The sequence below is a fragment of the Miniopterus natalensis genome, chromosome 13 (genome assembly GCF_054644295.1).
Source record: "Miniopterus natalensis isolate mMinNat1 chromosome 13, mMinNat1.hap1, whole genome shotgun sequence".
NCBI classification, from domain to species: domain Eukaryota; kingdom Metazoa; phylum Chordata; class Mammalia; order Chiroptera; family Miniopteridae; genus Miniopterus; species Miniopterus natalensis.
In genome coordinates this window covers 17,349,167-17,360,663 of record NC_142093.1, presented here as the reverse complement: position 1 = coordinate 17,360,663, position 11,497 = coordinate 17,349,167, and the positions used below count along the sequence as shown (strand labels likewise).

Below are 11,497 nucleotides of genomic sequence, written 5' to 3'. Positions count from 1 at the left end.
TCACATCATGTCAACCTTTATGCCCCGGGTACCAGAAATCTTGGTCAAAATTAATATTTCATCACAATAACTGGTTTAGCCCTCTCAATTAAAATATTTCTTGCTGATTCCCTGAAATGGGCTTGATTTTCTAAGTCTTTCTTAACATTTTGTTGTTCTTTATTATTTGAATCACTTGACCCATTTTTGAAAAGGTGTGAAATAAACAAGTCAATCTTTCAAGAGAAATAACACTGACAAACAAAACAAACCATATGGCAGGGATTCTCTTTACAGTAACATTTCATGATTTTCAGGTCTGGCCCTCTGGAGAGATGGTTGCAGTTCAGGGGGCTGAGGTGAATGTGGACGGCAGTGAGCCAAACTGTGCAGAGTGGTGGTGGTAAGCATTAGTTCCAGGGTGCTCTGCCATGTTGATACAAGCGACTGTGAGGCTAGTTAGGGGGTCCCTGCGCCAAACTCCTGGACACAGTGGGGGCAGAGGAAGCTGTGACTGGGTCAACTTGTTCCTTTCACAGTGCTTCACAAGGATGAGGTAAGCTAAAGAGATGCTTCAAAGCTGAAAAGAAGGTGGAGAAGACGACAAAACGGAAGGAGCTCAGTGAGAAACAACTAAGCCAGGCCACAGCTGCTGCCACGAACTTTAACACAGACAATGATGTGGGTGCCAAGGGGGGAGCCTGGACCTAAGTCAGTACTATAAGATTCACAGTCAAGCAGTCCACCAACTAAAGGTCAGTGGGGAAGACCCGTACCCACACAAGTTTCATGTAGATGTCTCGCTCACTCACTTCATCCAAGAATAGAGTCACCTGCAGCCTGGAAACCACCTGAGTGACAACACCTTAAAGGTGGCAGGTAGGATCCATGCCAAAAGAGCTTGTAGGGGAAAGCTCATCTTCTATGACTTTCAAGGAGAGGGGGTCAAGTTACAAGTTATGGCCAATTCCAGAAATTATAAATCAGAAGAATTTATTTGTATCAATAAAAAATTGCATTGGGGAAACATAATTGGAGTTCAGGGGAACCCTGGGAAAACCAAGAAGGTTGAGCTAAGCACCATTCCCTATGAGATCACACTACTGTCTCCTTGCTTGCATATCTTATTTCATCTTCACTTTGGCCTCAAAGACAAGAAAACACAATACCATCAGAGATACTTGGACTTGATTCTGAATTACTTTGTGAGGCAAAAATTTATCATCTGCTCTATTACCATTACCTATATAAGATGTTTCTTGGATGAGTTGGGATTCCTAGAGATTGAAACTGCCATGATAAACATCATCTCAGGAGAAGCTGTGGCCAAACCTTTAATCACCTACCACAATGAGATGGATATGAATTTACACATGAGCATTGTTCCAGAACTCTACCATAAGATGTTGATTGTTGGTGGCATGGACCCGGTTCATGAAATTGGATGCCAGTTCTGGAATGAAGGAACTAATTTGACTCACAATCCTGAATTCACCACCTGTGAGTTCTACATGGCTTACACAGTCTATCATGATATCATGGAAATCACGGAGATGGCCTCAGAGATGGTGAGGAACACTACAGGCAGTTACAAGGTTACCCACCATCCAGATGGCCTTGAGGGCGATGCCTTTGAGATTGACTTTACCACACCATTCCAGAGAATCAGACATTAGAAGAGCTTGAGAAAGCCCTGGGAGTAAAGCTGCCAGAAACTAACCCCTTAAAAACTGAAGAAACTAGCAAAATTCCTGATGATATATATGTGACAAAAGCTATTGAATGCTTCCACCTTGGACCACAGCCAGGTTCCTTGATAACTTTGTTAGAGAGTTCCTGTAACTGGCATGCATCAGTCCTACATTTATCTGGGATCTCTTGCAGAGATTGAGCCCTTTGGCTCTAAAGAGGGTCTGGCTGAGCACTTTGTGAGCTGTCTGTCATGAAGAAGGAAATATGCAATGCCTACTCAGAGCTGAATGACTCCATGAGGCAGTGGCAGCTTTTTGAAGAACAGGCCAAGACAAAGGCGGCTGGTGATGATGAAGTCATGTTCATAGATGAAGACTTCTGCGCCACCCTGAATTACGGACTGCCCCCCACAGCTGGCTGGGGCATGGGCATCCACTGAGTCACCATGTTTCTTACAGACTCCGATAACATCAAGGAAGTACTTCTGTTTCCTGTCATAAAACCCGAAAACAAGAATGAAAATGTAGCAACTGCTGATATACTGGAAAGCACAACAGCTGGCACTTTTGTCTAGAAAATAATAATTGCAAGTCACGTAACTCAGGCATCTTAACATTTCTGCAAAAGATTAAGGACTGCAAGCAAATCCTTGTATGTTACTATCCATTTGACTAGTGCAGTTCAATCACCAAAAGAGAGAAAAGGAATTAAGAATTCCTTTTTTTATTCCTTGTTATGAAATAAACTATTTTTCTCTAAAAAAAATAAAAGTAACATTTCACCACTGTATCTGTTTCAGTGGAAGTCACATCACAATTAAATGGAGATGTTTTGTACAACATCCTGATTTATGCGGTACCTAATTCCAGTGGAGGAACTCAGGCACTGACCTTTGGCTGTGCTTCCATCAATGGCAGACCACTTGACCATACTGTGACCACTTCCTTACATGCCCCAGATATATGAAGAGCATGAGCGGCAAATAAATTTCTCTTTCATTAAAGTTGGAATCAGATTTTAAAAGCAGACTTTAGTTCAAATAAAGAATGCCCTATAATTATTAACATGATGCCAAGAACAACAAGACTTCTCTGTAGCAATCACTGCTATAATCTTATATTTTGTAAGTGCTTCTACTGCAATGTTAATATACTATTCTTCCTTTCTGGTGAGCAAATGAATGAAAGCTGTTTTGTAGATGATTCTGCTTTCATTTGTTGAAGAGTGGCTTCCAATAAAACCTCAGCCTCACAAACATAAGAAGGACAACAGAGAATGGGTACAAACCTGGCTCACCTACCTGATATGGGCTATTTTCACATTATGAAAAAATCATAACTATATACTCCCAAATAGACACATACTTCCTTTCCTCCTCTAATGCCAAGGCTGAGTTTTATTTTTAAATATCAAGCAGTGGTTATAACATAATCCAGCCCCAAGAGGCTGCATCTGAGTTCTTATTCTGGGAAAGAGTCAAGAAAAAGAGTAACCCTCTGGGTATGTGGATGTGGTGGGCAGTCAGACACACATGAGCAGAGCAAGGACAGGGGCCAGGTACAGGGTCACCAGGGTGGACAGCCCCAGGTGCCTAGCAAAGGACAACTGTAGGGTGGGACATTGCCTCCAAGGTGACCTTTCCTCCCCTAGCATATCATGGTCAAGTGGTTTGAACCCCGTGACCTTTCCTCCCTAGAGATAACATTTAGACCTCAGTTGTACTTCAGCTCCAGGCCCAGAAGAGCAACAAAACCAGCCACAGCTGCCCTCAGGACCAGCTGCATTGAATAAAAACAACCCCCCTCCCCCCAGCACAGACCAATCAATCAGTGGAGGCCTAGACCCTGAAATCAACACCTGGAAAGCTGCTGAATAGTCTATCTAGTTCTTCCCCTGAGACCTCCGCTAAAATCTCCACACTTAAAACCCTTAGGACAGAGGACCCAGTGTTCTCTCCCTCCCCCTCCAGAGAGTATGACCCATGCCTTCCCTTCCCTTTCCTCCACCCCTTCCCCCAGGTACGTTACCATTACCTTCCTCAGTCCCAAGCTCCTAGGGCCCTTCTTTTGCATCCATAACTTGTTTCCTCAGCCCATTTTTTTCTATAAATTACTTTTTCTACCTCTGTGACTTGCCAAATAAGTGTTATCTTATAGCTGGAGTCTTAGTTCTGAATTCTTTCCTTGCAAGAACTCAAGTACCGAGGTTGCTGAACTTAGGTTTGGTCTGACCCCACTGGTCTAACACCTGGTGCCGTTTTGCCTCCTACAACAGATATAAGGGGTGGGAGCAATATGTAATAATGAGATAGGGACTCAGAGTCATTTTAATTTGAATATTTAAGTAGATCTGACCTTCCATGTTTCTCTCAAGATGGTGCGGCACACATCAAGTGCAAATGTAAAGATATATCCCTTTTCCAAGGGGAGATATTTATAAAGTTTATCAGTATAACCAACCCTTCATGCTAACCAACTAACAGAGTTTATATGAGGTGAATTAGATCAACTTAACATTTATTTATTAGTGATGTAAGTGCCAAGTATTATGCTGTTTGCTAGGTACATAAAGATGAATAATACATGTTCACTATCCATAAGAAGGTGATAGTCCTGTTGTAGGCTGTGGGAATGGCACTAAGTGTTAAACCAGTGGGGTCAGACCAAACCTGGGTTCAGCAACCTCGGTACTTGAGTTCTGGCTAGGAAAGAATTCAGAGCCAAGACTCAAACTATAAGAGGACATTTATAAAATTATAGAGTTAGAAGAAGTAATCTATAGAAGAAATGGGCTTAAGAAACTAGTTATAGAGGCAAAGGAAGGGCTCTAGGAGCTTGGGGGTAAGGAAGCTAATGGGGGCATGCAGAGGGAGAGGGGAAAGGGAAAGGGAAAGGCCTATGCTCCCTGGAGGGAGAGTGCCCTGGGTCCTCCATCCTAAGTGTATTAAGGGTGAAGATTTTAGGGGAGGTCCCAGGGGAGGAGCGCAATAGAATATTCAGCAGCTTTCCAGGTGTGTCCTTTCAGGGTCTAGGTCTCCACTGATTGATTGGTCGGCGCTAGGGCAGGGGGTCATTATCCAATGCAGCTGGTCCTGATGTCAGCCATGGCTTTGCTTGTCTGGTTTTGCTGTTTTTCTAGGCCTAGAGCTGAAATGCAACCGAGGCCTAGATGTTATCTCTAGGGAGGACCTGTTAGGGGGTCCAAACCACCTTACCAGCCATATGCTATTTGTCCTTTGCTAGGCACAAAGCCCAGGGGGCTTTCCGCACTGGTGGCCTTCTATACCTGGTCCATTGTCCTTGCTCTGCTATGTCTGTCTAACTGCCTTCTACAGATTTACATGAGAATTGGTTGGGTATGCGTCCCTGCACATCTAGAGAGTCTGAATGCTAGTGCTGCAGTCTGAGAACTCAGCACAGATCCTGGAGAAGAGCCACACAAATTATCACCTGCACCTCTGAGTGAAGGACAAGAATCCCCAGTGTATTGGACTGAATTCCTGAGACTGTCCCCAACATTTCTGGGCCAGGTTTCCTGTACCATCTCAAGTGAATAGTAAGGAAGACTGAGAAAGGCCCTCCCACAAATAATTGAACTTGGATTTCTCAGCTACCTAGCGGGTAGAAGGCTGAGTCGATTGATTTGGAAAAATTAGGGATGAAACATCTTTTACTCTTTCAAGGTCATAGAGCAAAGGCAAGCCAGTACATGCATACATACATTTTCTTTTAGCAGAAGTGCCCAGAACTTTTATCAGATTCTTAAAAGGACCTGAGCTTTAGGAGATAGGGGGTGTTTTTAGGTTGGGCTGAGGGTTTGAGATCTGTGAGCACATGATTTATTCTAGAGGAGACTAGAAAGAGAGCAGGGGAAGCAGAGATGAAAGGGAGGGAGCCGAGCAAGGCTGCAGTCTCAGGCAGGGGACCTCTGGGGTATGTTCCACTTCTGAGTAGGACCAACTGAGGCAAGAGCACCGTGCCCTGGGTAGGGCTGTGGAGAATAAAGTTCCAGGCACCTTGGGCTAAGGGCTCTCTGCACAGGCTCTGGTAGGACTAAAGGCAGACTTCCAAAGAGCTTCAAATGCTGTCAGCTAGAATCAGATGCTCAACAGAGGGGTGAGGGAGTATGCCCCAAATGGTCAAGGGCAAAACAAAGATCATACGAGACCTGAATGGGAGCATTACTATTGTTCACTGCTCCTTCTGAAAGGAAGTGTTCTTAAAAAGGACAGTCCTCACCTCAGGGCCAGGGACTTGGTGTCCCAAGCACGGCCATGGGAACTTTAAGGAAAGAAGGATCTGGCAGAGCTGGGCCCGAGAAAAGGAGACTGTCCGTGTGTCAAGAGGAGAGTGCCCAGAGCAAATGTGTCTGTAAGTCCAGGAGATCTGCATCCTGGTCTTTCTGGAAGACTTCTCCTCACTGGACATTAGTTGTCTTTGCCCTTTCCCATCAGCCTTTCCCATCACTCTCAGCTTCTCAGGGGCTATTTCTCCATTTGAGTCCCAGCCTCTGGCCATTCTGCTGGGCCTTCTCTCCCACCCCCTCCTTCTCTGGTTCACCGGCCCCCTTCCAGCATCTCTCTCTTCCTGGGTCACCTCACTAATATCTTTTTCCCCTATAATGGAGAGAAACATAATTCCTTTTGTTTCCCTCCTAGTCCAGTGAAGCTGTGCCCAGTGGGTCTCATTTTCGCAACCAAACATAACCATATAAGGTGCGTTCTTAAGCAGAGGCAGTTCTCTCCCTGAGAGTCTACAGTCGTCACTTCATGGGATTTCCCCCTCCCTATTACACACACACACACACACACACACACACACACACACGGAAACTGAGGCCCAGAGAAATGGCAACCTGCCCAAGGTCACTTACTAGTCAGTGATACAACCAGGACAAGATCTCAAATTCCTGACTCTCTCCAGTGCTCAATCCTCTTAACACACTGCCTCACGAGTGCTGAAGTGCTTTATATCAATGGTAATAAACACAAAATAGCTTCTTGGGGGAGGCAAGTCAACCTGAGTGTCAGATGCATTCCATAGAGACATGGATTTTTTTCTGAACCTAGGAGGCTGAGGCACATGGTACGAATGTGGGGAAACAGCATATATTCCAAAAGCAAGTGAGGGGCCTTTCCAAACGGTAGCAGGTGATCGATCCTGCAGGGCTGAAATCATCAAATGGGTGACAAGGTTAAAAGGTGTTTCAATTAGATGATCTGACTGACTTTCCTATCTTCAAACAGAAAGGGGTAGAAAAATTAGGTGAGCACCAGAAGACATGGAGTTTGTATTGGCTCAAGGGCAATTCAGGGTCCTGGTCTTCTGCTGCCTCCTTCCCCAAAGGCACATGCAACCTGGCCCTTTACCGACAACCTGCCACTTTCCACGCATTGCATTTATGTAATCCTCATAGCTGTCTTGTGTGACAGGTAGATTACTACCTCATTTTACAAATAAGGAAACCTAAGCTTGGAGAGGTTAAGTAACTCGCCTAAAAGCAAGCCACTAGGTGTGCCACAGTTCAGACCCAAACCTAAATCCCCAGCTCCAGCCCCATGCTCTTGTTTGTGTGTGTGTGTCTTTTACCACTCTGTCCAGTTACTGTTAGTACTAGAGGAGGTAGGTTTTATTGGGTCACTGGTTTAGATGTTACGGGCAAAAAGAAAACTTGGCTGAACTGCAAGCAACTGCTGGTGGGATCTTATCTTTACAAGACAGGAGGTCTCGGCTGGGTAGGAGCTGAGTCTCAAATGCTTCCAGTGAGTGGGGGGTCTCTCCATGCCAGGCTCTGTTCCAGGGATAGAGTAGTGACTAAAATGGAGAAAGGCCCCACCCCCTGCCATTTACATTCCAATGGGATGAGCAGAAGTGAGGCACACAATGAACATAAAATATGCAAGTGATGGTAAGTGCTAAGGAGGAAAATAAAACAGGACAAGGAGCCTCTGGAACATGTGTGCGTGTGTGTGTGCAGGGGGAATGTGGTTCTATTTTACATATTAGGTGCTCGGGAAAAGCCATCAGATGAGCCTAATGGTCACATTTGAGAAGGGACCTAAAGGAAGTGAAAGAGAAAATTTTATGGAGATCTGGGAAAAACAATTCCAGATAGAGAAAACCGTAAGTGCAAAGGCCCTAAGGTATGAGCTTGGTGAATCTGAGGAACAGGAGGAGGCCACTTTAGCTAGGGAGAGTTTAACAGCCATAAACTTGTCTTTATGGAGCGAAAAATTTTGTAAGAGAACAGGAAGTACACATCCTTGAAATATGAAAAATAACATAAGGTAAAATTGGACGTGTTATAGAGAGGCATAAATCAAGTATTACAAGGTTGTGGAGGAAGTAGGGGAGGCTGAGAATCATAGAGTCAGAACTTGATTCTCTAGTCCAAGATACTGAATTTTTCTGAATAGTAAATTATACTTTTTTCAAATTATGTCTCATGTGGATTGCCAATATGAAAACAAATGGAATCAAAATACTCTGGTTGAGGTGAGGGTGGGGAGGGTTAGTCTTTCCAAGTTGGCCCAACTCTTTCTCATCTCCAGCCACAGAGGCACCTTTCTGGAATCCTCTGGCTCTAAGAAACAAAGTTTGCCAATGGCTGATTTAGTAAAACTAGTTCATTGTACAAAAGAGTAATCAGGGGCCCGTAGAGGTAATCTCCTTCTGCTGTCTACCGGAGTGAAGTCCCCCTGCTCTGTGCTGGCCCCTGCCGCAGACGACCTTGGTTCCTGCTGCAGCCTCCAGTCTGCAAGATCCTACCTGCTGGGCCTGGCCTGCCTAGAACTCCAGCCTCTGTCGTTCCCCTGTATGAGCCACGCTGGAGCAGTTGCTTCTCTCGCCCCTATTCAAGGCTGGATGCAGTGCTCCAGGGAGCTTCTCTGTGAGGCTCGCCATCTCCCCAGCAATAATTCCACCTCTGGGACCAATGCATTCAGCATTTCTAAGGGGAAGTCTGAGACGATTGGAACAAAGAGATCATTGCATTTCAAATTAGATTTTTGAGAGACTATACCTCTTGACACAGAGATATTGGCAATGAAGCTGCCCTACACTTACACACCCAAAAGACCAAACACATCTCTGACTTCCCACCTTCATATCTGATGTGTATCTTTACTTAAATCCTTCTTTTGGGTAAATTCTATTTCTCCTTCCAGGAATCTAAATTCTCTGACACTCTGATACTTTCTCAGACTTTCCCAAGAAGAATCAACTGACCCTCGCCTGTGTTCCTGCAGCACCTTCTCTGTGCCTTTGGTACAGCTCCCATCTCACTGCAGCGGAAAACGCGTTACCCATCTTTCTCCCCCACTGACTCTGACCCCTTGTGGATGAGTAATGTGTCTTATTTGCACTTGATAATCCAGCTTCCACTAACTCAATGCTCTTGGCGCTTGATCCACTTGTTGATGTAACTCAGCACTGACTGAGGTTGTAAGAAAGGAGGGTTCTCCTCCATCATAGACTTTCTGAGAAGTTGCCAACTAGTGACAAGCCATCATCAATTATTTTCTCGGTCAGCTTGAGAATTTACTGAAAAGTACAATGACTGTGTGAGTATCCTGTTACCAGTCACTGAAAGTTTCTGATGGACGGCCCCAGCGCTCACCTTTGGTCTTTTTCATTTCCACCCCTCCTGACACAGTTTTCTGTTTGCTCGTCTGTCCTGCATCTGCTCTGGGGCAGGCCCGTCGCTAAGGCCAACAGGGCCAGCAGTGACACCCTCCCTCGTGCCTGGCCACGGCCCTGGTAACTGTCAGCCCCTCAGATATGACTGACAAGAGTGCAAAGCAAAATCTGTGGGAAGGAAATATGAAATCAGGTCCCAGCTCTCGCTCTCCCTCTCCCTCCCCCACTATGTAAAGATGATCTCATGCTTTCTGAGCTTTGTGTGGTGAATCTCACATGATCCCGAGACAGAGAGGGCTTTACCAGGAAAAGAGCTGATTTTCCTGACAGACGCATGGGCCTGGCTCACGGGGCCTCTAGTCAGTTAAATTTCAGTTCCATTTCCCAAATTCACCCTGAACACCGAAACTACAGAGAAGGGCCATTCCCCTCCAACGATGGCAACATAGCCCAGGGCACTTCACTATCAGGAGTTTACAAAAACTACATTGTCCCGGGTCCATTTTGTTAACAGGAGTGAAACAATCTCAGTAACAGGAAAATTCGGCTCTCCCACATCTCTTGATATCTGCTTTGCCATTGAAGACTTCAAATTTTGTGTTGAAACCCCCCTCCCCCCTCCCACTGGTCACCTGCCCAATCATTTCTAGAGCTAACTTTATAGTTAATAATTCGAAGTGCACTAGTCTTGCTTTCGTTTTTAAGCATTTGTTGAATCTCATGGGATTTGCCATGTTTATTGTCAAACAATTGATCTTTTCTTTCTGCATCCCTCTAGGATTTCCATCCAGCCTATGTGGCTTTCATGTTTCTAATAGAAATAGCAAACAAGAACAAGAGAGAAATATTTATATCTTGCTGAAATGCGGAGTGTCCAGGGTTATCGCTAAAAGGCACTTGGGACACGACCATAGCGGAAAGAGAATCTCAGCAACTGTTTGGAAAACAAATCACATGAAGGGTGTTTATTTGGATTTCTAAAATTTCCCTTTCTCTGGCTTGATTTGCATTGCATTAATAGGAAGTTATCCAACCTGAGTAACATTTTGTCCTGCATAGTTTGCTGATTTGACTTTTGCAAGCAGCCAGACAGCACAAATGATCCTAAACAAGCTCTTGGTTGATGCGAAGCTCTGTAGTTATTGAATTAGGGAACTTTAAATAAAAACTGCCCTTTAAATGTAATATTTCAGAAACACCGAAGACCATTTCCCCTAGAGAAACATATAACTTACTCCTGCTCCCTTAGAAAGGAGGTCAGGTTTGCTCCCTATAACCTAAGAAGGTGGACGGCTGCTTTCAAGGGCAGCAGTTGGATTATCGGGTTTTAATTCCTCAGTTGGACCAAGTTCAACGGGCTTTAGCCTTGATTCTTTCCAATTTGTGTTAACTAAGTTCTAATGAAGCAGGATTCATTTTAATGGAGTCAGAAACAAGATCTTGCCTTCTCTACCTAGACTTTCAAACACTGTGGAGTTTTTTCTTAATTAAGGTGGAGAATTCCCTTTGGCTTCCACAGCCACAACTTTTCATTTGTTCCACTTAGAACGCCAGTTGGCTTCCACTCCCTGCAACCACGTGCCTCTGACACAGCTGGACAATTTATGAACTTCTCTAGGATTAAAAAGGTGCCATATCCTTGGGAAATATTCTTAATAATGTGGGTTCCTATTTATTCTCACCAGTGATAAATCTTTTCTAAGCAGTAACAAGCAAGTGAGCAGAAGAGGCAGGAAACAATGAGGTCTGTTGTTTTCAGAGAGGGCTCCTCTCTCCCTAAGCCCAGAGCCTGGACGCAACAATGACTGACACAGGCAGTCTTCAGCCAAGTTCTGGCTCCCATTCTGGAGTCCAGGGGCAGCTTGAAGACAGAGGAGACAGGGGCCCTGGGCTGTCCTTATGGCCGCCTTATACTGCGTTGTATATTTGAAACTTGCTAAAAGAGTAGATTTTAAAAGTTTTCATCACAAGAAATTGTGATCAAGAAAAGTTCTCATACAAAAAAATTGCAACTCTGTGTGGTTATGTGTGCTAACTAGACTTATTGTGAGAACCGTTTCACAATATATACATATATTAAATCATTACTTTGTACACTTGAAACTAATATGATGGCATATTTCAATTATATCTCAGTTCAAAGACAGACATTAGAAATTTTTAAAAGAACTTGATATGATACATTTGAA

The 11,497-nt window shown here is 44.4% G+C and overlaps 1 pseudogene; it reads left to right on the top strand.

Moving 5' to 3' along the window:
- Window positions 1–410: 410 nt before the first annotated feature.
- On the top strand, window positions 411–2,383 carry LOC107541784 (lysine--tRNA ligase pseudogene; annotated as a pseudogene).
- Window positions 2,384–11,497: the final 9,114 nt, after the last annotated feature.